General features: G+C 36.0%; 1 long non-coding RNA gene across 1 annotated transcript in view; it reads left to right on the top strand.

Moving 5' to 3' along the window:
* Positions 1 to 297: 297 nt before the first annotated feature.
* The window catches only part of LOC122227742, a 310519-nt gene continuing 297976 nt past the window's right edge, over positions 298 to 12840 (top strand). Inside the window, exon 1 of the long non-coding RNA XR_006206209.1 lies at positions 298 to 395. This is a non-coding gene — a long non-coding RNA (uncharacterized LOC122227742). The remainder of the gene's footprint in view (positions 396 to 12840) is intronic.

The raw sequence follows: 12840 nt of genomic DNA, 5'->3' as shown, positions 1-12840 counted from the left end.
TTATTTGTATCAACGTATGCACTGAACCAATCAGGTCAATGTTTGTTCCTATTATGGGCCATTTAGCTCTCTACCTTACCACATTTGACTCAAACCAGATGTTGTATTTGGGCATATCCTAGGACACGATTGGTTTTACAGAATGTATATATTTTCCACCACTAAAGGAATAATATGCTTTGCACATAAATGCTAATAATATCTAAGAGGCTGTCTGAGACATTACAATAGATCACCAGAATATCTCAACATTCTCTGCCTGCTTTGTCTCAGGATTCTAGGTGGGGGAAGGTGAAGAAAGAGTGGAGCTGGAAATGGGAATGGTCCAGAGGGAAATGATATCTTTAAATGACCTTTCAGGTCACTGAGTGAAGATTTCAAGCAAAATTTCAAAGGTAGTGAAGTTTTTCTTTGAACTTTTCCCTCTTGGATCTCTATTTTAATCAGTAAGAAAACTTCTTTCTTGTCTGCTGAAATTCTGGAGCCCTGATCCCAAAATGTCTCTGGCCAATACAAACTTCACTTTTTATGGCATGTAACATGGAGAAGGAAAGGGCTAAGGTTTTGCAATCCCCTCTTTCCTCTGTTGAGATGGTCAGCACCATTTAGTGACTGCCCTCTCGACCTCCATCCTTTGATGAACATGTAAACTTTGAGCCACTGAAGTTTTGGTTTGTAAACCAAACACAAGCTAGCCTGTCCACACTGATATATTTCCTACTGTTTTCCCTCATAATAAAGTCAATGGACTTGTGCTCTTGAAATAGGTTGAAAGAGTTGCTTGTCTATTACAAATTTGGAATTTAGGCAGAATGAACACTTTGTTCTAAGACTAACTTAGTTGAAGGGAAGACAACATTTCCCCTTAAGAGCAAGAAAACCTGATGAAATGAGAAAGGAAGGAGTGGTTTTTCCGTTTAAAGTTCCTTTAGGACACAAGTGTATTAGAGAAGGACTTTAAGTGACACTTTCTGTATTGGCATATCATCCAAATCACTGCTATGACAATTTTTTTAACCTTTTTGTTTCCTCGTCTGTAAAAAAAGATGTATTACTAATATTTTTCTCATATTAATAAGAGGATTAGATAATGCATATAAAATACCTGGCACAATGCTTATATATTAGTAATAAGTTAATGAATGGAAACAATTATTTTTATTCCAACATTTTTCCATCCCATCTCAGTTCCTGTCTGAGTATAGCCATGCTTTCTTAATCAGTGTAAAAATAATTATTTTCATTTATATGAACAGCTTACCATTTATGCCTAATGATGTGTAGCACAATAGCTGTTATACATATCATTAAATATGTGTCTGATTAACCTTGTTGTAATTTTAATTGCAATACAAAATTCCTCTTGTGCATACTCAGCCATCAAGGACTGGGGCTCATGAAACAGGGTTGACTGCTTTCAACCTGAAGGAATTATAGGGAATGTCAGTCACATATAGCATAAGTCATAGACCTGAGAACAACAGAGCACAGAGGAAAGAACACGGAGCTGGGAGTCATGTAGACCAAGGACTAAAAACTTTAGGTCCACCACTGCAGTTTATTCAGTCTTCTCACAGTTTTTCTCTGTGAAACATGGTTAGTGATACCTACCATGTAGGATTTGTGAGGGATAGAGATGCTGTATATAAGATGTTCAACAAGGATCTTGGAACAAAGGAAACTGTTTATTAGCTATTGCTATTTTTATAATTTTAGACTGTAACTTGGAAGGGACTTCTAGAAGCCCATTGGATTAGCCACCTCTGCTTTGCAGGTTTGATGTTATCACATCCTCTTTTCTCATTTTCTGCAAATGTGGAGGATGGGACAGCAGTATTTGTTCAAGGTCATGTACCTTGTAAGTGAAGGAGAGAAGCTAAGCCAGCTGGTGCCCCACCTTTTCCTTTACTTCCGTCTTTCACTCAGCCTGTGCCCACTGCCTGGCAAAACAACCTCTGAAGCATACATTCTTCTGGGGTGAGTCAGTGGCATCCTGTGCCTTCCCAAAGAGAGGAAGCACATTTGAGTCAGGAGCAAATGCAACTGCCATGTAGGAAAAGATATCAAAGAACGGAGGACAGCTGACCTGTTCTGTGCTGCAAATGTGGCAAAAAGCCATGTCAAAATTGTTCTGTAGATTCTAGGGCTATCTCCTCCTAATCAGAATGTGTCTTCATGGGGCCTGTGCCCCAAGTTTCCTAGGCTTGCCTTCTCTGGGTTACCATCTCTGAATACTTTCTTCCTTGCTTAGTATACTTGAACATGGCCCAGGGTATGGACAGATTGAGTAATCTAAGCTGCATGTGGTCACTGTGAAGTAGCTGCTCATCAGAGAACCCGGTCTGCTGTGTGCATTCTGCTGCTTCCTCAGAAGGTCTAGCACTGGTTTACAAACCTTGATTCAGAACTCCGTGAATAGACAAGTCAGACTTGATTACTCTATTTCTAGCCTGCTTTCATCTTCACCAAGTCTTCTCTCTGAGGCCCTGGGAATACTATATTACAATTATTTGGATTTTGGCATAGTACTTCACATAGAGGTGTTACTTTACTTCTCAGGTGTTCCTACAAAAATTACTGCAAGGATGAAATAAGAGAATATGAGTGAACTAGACATATATTAATGTGTCTAGAAAATATATTAGACATATGTCTAGAAAATGTTTAGAAATGTCTAGAAAAATGATAGTTTCCCTTTTTTTCTTGCAAAGTAAAACCTAAATCTAGGGAAATAGAGCTCTAGTAAATATATTTCTGATCATTTCAAAAGCTAGAAGGGTTAAAGATGGGAAAGGGTGTGAATTCCCCTATCATAATGAATATTTTATTTTCTACATTTAAAATACAGATTTTATAAGAAAAAAGAGAAATTATAAGAATTAAAAAGTCCAGTGGAGAAGCAGTGTACCTTTAGTGAGTATTGGATGCATTAGGTATATAATTCATTTTAATATTAACTGAAATTACCTTTCAGACATCAGAAAACTTTCAATAAAGGATGAAAAAGTAGAAGTCTGACATGACTTTTTGTTAATGAATTTGGAATATGAATAAAGCTATTTGGGAGTAAATACTTTTCTGGTTATGGTAAAATCTACATATGATTTTTCTGGTAATGAACTTGTGGTTTAGAAGATTATAATGTTTAGAACATTATAGCAAGAGGAGTTATTTTTCATCAGCTCAGGTAACTTTCTTTGGTTCTTAGGGAAGTCCTGGTAAAAGCCAATCCCATGATTAAAACTGAGGATCCCATGATGCTCAGTGACTTAAAAAAAATCTAAACAGATTTATTTTATAATAACTAAGTTCACTGTCTCTTAATGTCCTTCTTCATAGCAGTTGTTGAACAGTGGGGAAGCAATTAACTTATTTTTCTTCATTAAGTATGGTGTCAAAGAGGGAGAAAATGGGCTTTTATTTAGGTTCTACAGGCTTGAAGTTCTAAAATGTGATTTTCCTAAAAGCCATATCATTGACATTACTGGGTTCAGTGGGATACATGTATATAATTTATTTATATCAAGAAACCCATCTATCACACCACTCATGCCTCAAACAGTTTGAGAGGAATACTGTGGAAATGTTGGTGTGTGCCAAGATTGCTTGTCTGTGAGACTTGATTACTCTAGGCCGGTCTGGCATATAAACTCAAGGGCCTATTCACTGAACATGATTTTCATTTGTGCTCCTATGTGCAGCTGGTAAGGGCTGGGTTAATGCATTTGAGGAGAAATCTGTAGCTGTTATACACTTATCTAGATAATAGACTTGGGGCAATTGTACATGGATAGCAATGAACGTTGTCTACCTTGCAAGCTGCTGAGGAAGATGGGAATGGTCAGAGTGCCGATGGAATATTGATATATTTTGTAGCAATGACTGCTTTTGATTTTCTAGCTTACTCTGTAGGAATAGGAGAATAATCTCCAGAGGTCCCGAAAATCGCTGTCCTTGCCATAGGATATAAAAATATATCCTTACACACACACATATGTGACATATATGGATGGATGGATGGAGATATATATATATATATATATATATATGCGCATATGTGATATATATCATATATACATTTATACACATATGTATACATACATGATATATATATGTACATGAATATATATATATATATATATCTTGATATATATATATATATATATATATATATATATATATATATATCCTTACTTAATCACATCCATAAAGTAGTTTTTTGCTATGTGAGGTAACTATTTATAGATTCTGGGGATGAGGACATGGACATCTTTAGGATGACTGTTAGGTGCCTAACATAGAAGACTAGGGTGAAAATTATAGATATTTGAATTTAATAATCCACGTTTTAACTGTTTGAAAGAGATAAAATATAGAGGGAAAGACATTTTAAGTTGAGTTGTGAGGAAATTCTCTTCAAACTCATTACTGTCAGGTTTGCAGCTTGGCTCTTGTTCAGTCTAAGTGTGAAACAGAGATTATCATTGGATCTTAACACTTAGGCCTTGCTTGTTACTATACAAATGACCTTGAGTTCAAGTGTTAACCCTTCAAATACATCCAAATAGCAATTTAAGCTAACTATAAATCAGAACCACTTTTCTTTTGGGATAAAGCAAATTAAAAATAGTGTGCTCACTCAGTAATGGGGTGTTATCTCCTTTTTAGCAAATAAGGACAAGACAGTAGAGTGTCTACTATATTTCACGCCTGTGCCAATTAGAAGAGTAAAGTGAAGGAGTATATACTCCAAAGTTATTGGCCAAAAAAAAAACCCAAAGCAAATAAAATATTACATAGTTTTTCCAAATTTAAAACTGATATAAAATGTGGATATTAGATTTTATAATGTATATTATATCATATTTACCTGTATTAGGGTTCTCCAGAGAAACCGAACCAACAGGAAGTATATATCACATCATATACTTATCTATCTAATATATATGAGAAAGAATGAGAGAGAGGGAAAGAAAGAAAGGGAAAGAAACAGAGAGAGAGACTGACTCATTTTAAGGAATTGGCTCATGCAGTTATGCAATTGTGGGGGCTGGCATGTCTGAAATTTATAGGGCAGGCCAGCAGGCTGGAAATTCAGGCAAGGTTTCTATGATACAAACTTGAGGAGAAAATTTATTTCCACTTTGGGAAACCTGTTTTTCCTCCTGAGGCCCTTAACTGATTGGGTGAAGGCCACTCATATTATGGAGAGTAATCTGCTTTACTTAAAGTCAATTGATTGTGTTAATCATATTTTACAAATGCCTTCACTGCAACACCTAGACTAGTGTTTGACAGAACAATTGAGCACTGTGTAGCGTAGCCACGTTGACACGTAAAATTAACCATTATAGTGCATTCGCAGGGCCAAAAGCAATATTCTTATTCCTTTGGTTGAAGGCAGATTTTTTTTTTTAGCAGAACAGTCTTGGAAACTGTCAGTAATTCTACTAAAGGTTATATTAAAACAGATCAACATTTAATAGAAGAAAAGAACTCAAAGGTTTTGAGAATTGCAAATTGGGAAAAATTGAGATTTTTGATATTTATTATTGTTCATGATTTCTTAGTAATGGTTACTGTCGTAACTACTTCACTGCACAGACATCAATCCATGTAGAAGGACATGGACATAAATCCTGTGTTCATTAATTATTTTGGGAGCCTAGAATCACCTTGAATTAATCAGCCAGGTTACTTTAGAATATGATGTACAACATTAATTTTATTATATTATGACAACTAGGGAGAAACCAGCTGATTTACAAATGGACCACCTATCATATTGATGAATAGAAACTGCCCAAATGTGGAGGGAATGCTGATTTAGAGCAATTTACAGATATTGATGTTAATAAAAAACAGTTTTGTCATGTTTAATATAACTAGACAAAATATTTGAAAGGATTAGGAGCTTAAAATAATGAAAAAAAACTTAAGAATTTAATGAGATTTTTATTAAGTCCCCTTTGAACTATTTTAACGGAAAAGATAAAGTTTTTTTAAAAAGCATCAGCAGGGCGTGTGGGTGGCTCAGTCATTTGAGTGTCTGACTCTTGATTTCAGCAAGGAGCCTGTTTGGGATGCTGTCTCTCTCTCTCTCTCTGCTTCTCCCTAGCTCTCTCTCGCTCTCTCTCTCTCTCAAAATAAATAAATAGGTAGATAGATAGATAGATAGATAGAAAACATCAGCAAAATTGTTTTAAAGATACCACATGATGCTTATTTTTTAATCTGTTCATGTACTATCTGCTGCCATCTTGCAGGGAAGCCATTCTAGACTCAGAACTTCTACATAGATAGCCCTTATCTTATACATGTACATATCCCATAGAAGAGAGTATTGGTGATAAAAAAAAACTTTGTTTCAAGGTAATTGTGATGGAATTTAGGTTGTGTATTCATGAATTTTCCACAGAAACAGAACCAATGGCACAAACTGACACATAAAATTAGCCATCATAGAGTCTTAACTGATCTAAACTAGGAGTTAGAGTAACTTGTGTAATGGTAATACAAGCAAAAAAAAGAAGAGGCTACAGAATCAATATGAAGTTATTTTGGGTTTGATATTCATAAGTTTTATTTCTCAAGAGCTAATCAGACCATTTAAGTACAAATAAAATTGTAATATTACCTGTAACAAATAAGATAATGTAAAAAGAAAATGGTGGTGGAGCAGCAAGAGAAGGGTATAAATGTCAGCCCAAGAGACAGAAGGTGATTTTTTTTTTTTTTTTTTTTTTTTTTTTTGCTGATAAAATGGTCCTATTCATTTCCTTCTTAATGGGTGATCTCTGCTACTTTTCTGCACCATTGAGAGCAGCTGCTGAATAGCCTGCAGAGATCAGCTCGTGACTTCTCTGGCACCCACATGGTTTTTGTGAAAGCCCAGGGGGAAGTTAGTGAAGAGAAATTGCTGGCACAATACAGAGGCAGAGCTGAACTCATGATCTATAACACCGATTTGTAATCCAGTCAGCTTTGTAGATAATCCTTCCTTACTCCCCACTGTGCCATCAAACTGGCTGCAGTGAGAGATAGAGATGCATTTGTTTTTCTACCATTGACCTGTAATCAAAAACTGTAACAGTAGAGCATACTAATTCTAGTCAGCCAAGACAGCAGTTCTTTACTCATCCTCCTTTTTCCTTCCTGAGGTCCGACATTTGTTCTCCTGTCAGAGAGATGGGTAGCTGAGTGACTCCGTCTTGTGTGCATCCTGGTCAGTTGCACTAGACCATTACTAGGTTGTTATACCACTACTGCTGCACACCTTTGTGGAATGCACCCGCCTCTTTCACCCTCATCCTCCTCCCCTCCTGCCATTCCTAGTCCCCACAACCAGCCAGACCAAAGCAGGAATAGAAAACTTTTCAGGTTATTCCTTTTTAAAATTTTTAATTTATTTTTATTTTTTTTGTAGTTTCAAGTTTTTATTTAAATTCCAGTTAATTAACATACAGTATAATATTAGTTTCAGGAGTAGAATTTAGTGATTCACCTGATGCTCATCACAAGTGCTCTCCTTAATACCCATCACCTGTTTTACCCATCCCCCTGCACAGCAGGTTTGTTCTGTATAGTTAAGAGTCTGTTTCTTAGTTTACCTCTCTCTTACCTCCACCCCACTATGTTCATCTGGTTCTTTTCTTAAAATCCACATATGAGTGAAGTCATATGATATTTGTCTTTCTCTGACCAACTTGTTTTGCTTAGCATAATACACTCTAGCTACATCCACGTTGTTGCAAATGGCAAAGTTTCTTTCTTTTTGGTGGCTAAGTAATATTCCTCTGTGTGTGTGTGTGTGTGTGTGTATTTATATACCACATCTTCTTTATCCATTCCTCAGTTGTTGGACAGATGGACATTTAGGCTCTTTCCATAATTTGGCTGTTGTTGATAATGCTGCTATAAACATCAGGGTGCATGGATCCTTTCAAATCAGTATTTTTGTTGGGTAAATACCTAGTAGTGCAATTGCCAGATCATAGGGTAGTTCTATTTTTAACTTTTGAGGAACGTCCATACTGTTTTCTAGAGTGGCTGGACCAGTTTGCATTCCCACCAACAGTGTAAGAGGGTTCCCCTTTATCCACACCCTTGCTAACATCTGTTGTTTCCTGTGTTGTTAATTTTAGCCATTTTGACAAGTGTGAAGTGATATCTCATTGTAATTTTGGTTTGTAATTCTCTGATGATGAGTGATGTTGAGCATCTTTTCATGTGTCCTTTAGCCATCTGTATGTCTTCTTTGGAGAGATGTCTATTTATGTCCTCTGCCCATGTCTTAACTGGATTATTTGTTTTTTGAGTGTTAAGTTTGATAAGTTCGTCATAGATTTTAGATACTAACCCTTTATCAGATACATCATTTTCAAATACCTTTCCCCATTCTGATGGTTGCCTTTCAGTTTTGTTGATTATATCCTTTGCTGTGCAGATGCTTTTTATCTTGATGAAGTCCCAGTAAGTTCACGTTTGCTTTTGTTTCCCTTGCCTCCAGAGACCTATCTAGTAAGAAGTTGCTATAGCTGATGTCAAAGTGGTTACTGCCTGTGTTCTCCTTTAGGATTTTCATTTTTTCCTATCTCAAATTCAGGTTTTTCATCCATTTTGTAAATATTTTTTAAGGTTTATTTATTTTTCAGAGACAGAGACAAAGCGTGGGGGTGCGGGGGAGGCAGAGAGAGAGAGGGAGACACAGAATCTGAAGCAGGCTACAGGCTCTGAGTTGTCAGCATGGAGCCCGACATGGGGCTTGAACTCACAGACTGTGAGATCATGACCTGAGCTGAAGTCAGACACTCAACCGACTGAACCACCCAGGCACCCTTCATCTATTTTGAATTTATTTTTGAGAATGGTATAAGAAAGTAGTCCAGTTTCATTCTCCTCCATGTTGCCATCCAGTCTTCCCAACACCGTTTGTTGAAGGGACTATCTTTTTTCCATTGTATATTCTTTTCTTCTTTGTCAGAGTTTAGTTGGATGTATAGTTGTGGGTCCATGTCTGGGTTTTATATTCTGTTCCGTTGATCTATGTGTCTCTTTTTGTGCTAGTACCATACTGTCTTGATGACTACAGCTTTGTAATATAACTTGAAGTCTGGAATTGTGATGCCTCTAGCTGTCTTTTCTTTCTCAAATTGCTTTGGCTTAAACAGACCAATAACCAGCAAAGAAATTGAATCAGTAATCAAAAATCTTCTAAGAAACAAAAGTCCAGGGCCAGATGGTTCCACAGGGGAATTCTACCAAACATTTAAAGAATACCTATTTTTCTTTAACTGTTCCAAAATATAGAAATGGAAAGAAAACTGCCAAACTCATTCTACGAGGCCAGCATTACCTTGATTCCAAAACCAGGCAAAGTCTCCACTAAAAAAGAGAATTACAGGCCAATATCCCTGATAAATATGGATGCAAAGATCCTCAACAAAATACTAGCAAATCAAATCCAACAGTACTTTAAAAGAGTTATTCACCACAATTAAGTGGGAGTTATTCCTGGGATACAAGTGTGGTTCAGTATTTGCAAATCAGTCGTGATACATCACATTAATAAAAGAAAGGATAAGAACCATATAATCCTCTCAGTACATTCAGAAAAAGCATTTGACAAAGTACATCATCCATTCTTCATAAAAAAAAACCTTCAACAAAGTAGGGATAGAGGGAACATACCTCAACGTTGTAAGGTTATTCCTCTTTAATACAAAGGGAAGGAATTACAGAATTCAAAGAAGACTTCCGTAGAAAGAAGCTATTGATGCTATCGATTTATATACTCTGTGTCTTGGGAAATGAACATGGAATTAGATCTCATATAAAAACCAGTGGCATTGTGCAGGCTTTTGTTTTCTCACCTAGAAAGAGAATTCAGTTATTTTTGAGTAAGGGGATGGATCAAATATATGTTAGAGTAATTTCTAGCTAGACTTCCTTAATACTATTTCACAAAGACCTTGTACATTTTAACTAACAGAGATAAACAGCAACAACAAAAAATACACAGAATAGGCCTACATTCTATACTATATACAACATTAATTAAGCAACTAAATTTCTCAATAACAAGTAGTTATTTTAACTAATGGGTTCTTTCTTAATTAATATGGCAAAGCAGTCTTGTTTAATGTGTTTACATTTATTTTTCTGTTCCCTAGGCCGATTGTATTTTTAATCTCCCTTTTATCTTGCCAAATTCTATTAATGAGTCTATTTAAATACTCATAACATTAGGTTAGGAAAAAATATTAACATATACACCAAATATTCACAATTATCTATCCATAGCTAGCTTTCTTCCCACCCTATGTATACTACATTTGTCCTTTTATTAGCCCAGAGATTTTGTTTTCTAGGTAAGCGTTAAATTTCTTTCTTATCAGATTTCTTATATTTCCAAAAGGTTTTCATTCACAAACTGTGTGTATGTGTGTGTGTATTAATGTTCCTAATTTTGAGGTGGATATTGCAAGCCAAATTCCCTGGGAAGTAGATTTTGAAAGATTGGCAAGCAGAAAATTTATTAGGGAGTGCCCATGAGATCATTATCTGTGGAAGAGAAGGAGAGGAGAGAGGCCTGGCAGAGTGAGAACTGCTATGGAGACTCTGAAACTGGGATGGCCCTTTGGAGTTGTCCTCTGTTGGAACCAAGGGACCGGGCGTCTATATTTTCATTTGGACAAGTCATTGGATGGTGGCTGACCTTATGAAGAGCATATGACTTGAGCAAGACAGCTGTCTCCAGGCAAGGACAACTTCCAGAGAAGGCTAATAGCTGAGGTATCACAGCCAGCAGCAGATAAACCAGGCTGGTCTTTGTTCTTAAAAATGAAGTATTAAAGGAGAATCTTTGAGCAATGTTTCAATAATTTATTTTCATCTGAACCTTTTCTCATTTATTATGCAAATGCAGTTCTATCTAAATACTTAGCACTCTCCCCAGTGCTTCTCTGAAGATAGATACTTTTTCATCTTTTCATTTTGGGGGTACTATCTTTACATAATATTAACAGGAAGCTCATTTAAACACACTGCAACATCCAAGTTATTTAAGTAATGAGGAAAAAAGAAAAAAGGGGATATATGTGTGTGTGTGTGTGTGTGTGTGTGTGTGTATATATATCACCATATAATTTTACCCAGTTTTACACATATTTTTCTTCAAGATTTTACACATATTTCTCTTCCAACTAATCAAAACAAAATGCTAAAATAAGCAAGTTAGTGTCAAGTGTTTTAAGCTATAATATTTTAGTATATTTAAATAATATAAATTAAAAATGTGGTTTTGTATAACAATATACTAATACTAGTAAGGGAATTTTTATGACATAAAATTTGTTCAGTGAGTAAAAAATAAACTGAATTTTTATATCAGTTTAGAATATAACTTGGTTAGGTTAAAATTTAACTGAGTTTAACAGTTTTCTTCAGCTCATAACTTTGAAGTCAGTCAGTCACTGTGGTCTCCATTTATGATCACCCATCAGTATAGTGGTCAACTCCAGGGAGCAGGGAGAGTCTTATGATTATAAGGGCATGCTGAGCCCTTGAGGACTATTAGTGGCTCATAGTCTTCTACTTCTTTTTTCAGATGGTACTTAGGAATTACCTTCATAACTATCTGTTAAATTCTACATACATGTGTGTGGTATGTAGAATATAGAGACTGCATATGGTGAGACCAATGCTCACCATATCTGGTTCCTTCCTAGTGAGTGGGAAGTCCTCTCTGCCCACTTAGAATTATACCTCTCATTTCCTCCACCAATTGAGCTTGGAATCCACATGTTGAGACAACAGCATCTCAAAATCAAATTAGCCTGGATCCCTGAGTCACTGGAAAGGAGTTGCATTAGAGAGCCACTGGACACATTGTGCACTTTGCACAGATAGGAAATAACCTGTATTAAGCCACTGAGATTTCAGGGTATTCTGGTTCCCAGAATTATTTTGTCTAATTAACAAAATGTGTGTGTGTGTGTGTGTGTGTAATTTACTGTATTTTATAATATGTGTTCTTGTGTATATATGTGTCTGTGGTAATTAAAAACTAAATGGGACATAAAAAAGAGAGGAAAAAAATGTGAGTAGTTCTTGGTAGCTAATTTCCTGGTGAGTGTCTGATGGTCTCACCTTATGTTTCTACACCATAATTTGATGGTTACCAGCCCACAGGTCCACTGTGCTCAGTCTAATAGTGAATGGCTGATAAGTGGTAGAAAGATTACATGATAGAATAGTGGACGCTAACAAAGAGCATTTACTTTAGAGAGTGACTGGGCAAGACAATCACTCTTTTTATACGATAACAATATTAGAAGTCAACATTTCTGCCATTTACTATTTCTGTGGCTACAAGCAGGTAATTGTTCATGTGTAAAGTAACAATGTCAGCAGCATCTTACTTGTCTGTGTCTCTTCCAGTCTTCTTATTTAACTAATGAGATTAATATCATTAACATCATTATTATTTTTTAAGTAATTAAGGACAGATTTTGCTGTACTGTATGCACCGTACAATTCATGTAGACTACAGTGTTAATGCACTCCCTTGTGTTCTCCAGTCCTCAACCTGTACAGCTGTATCTATGTATTACACTTTTAAGTACTAAGCTTTATTTCTGCCCACTTACCATCACCTGAGGTATTCCTTTCATTTGGAAAGTCCCAACTCTTGCCTTAATCCAAGTCATGAAATTGAACTCCAATTCTACGTTGTGCCATTAGGCTTTCTACAGTTTTCTCCCTTATATATATTCCATAGAGTTAAGCACTTAATAATACGAGGTTTCAGTGTTACTTAGTCATGGTTCAGATTCTAAA

Source organism: Panthera leo, chromosome C1 (assembly GCF_018350215.1).
Source record: "Panthera leo isolate Ple1 chromosome C1, P.leo_Ple1_pat1.1, whole genome shotgun sequence".
In the NCBI taxonomy this organism is placed as follows: domain Eukaryota; kingdom Metazoa; phylum Chordata; class Mammalia; order Carnivora; family Felidae; genus Panthera; species Panthera leo.
This window is presented reverse-complemented; position numbering and strand designations above follow the sequence as displayed.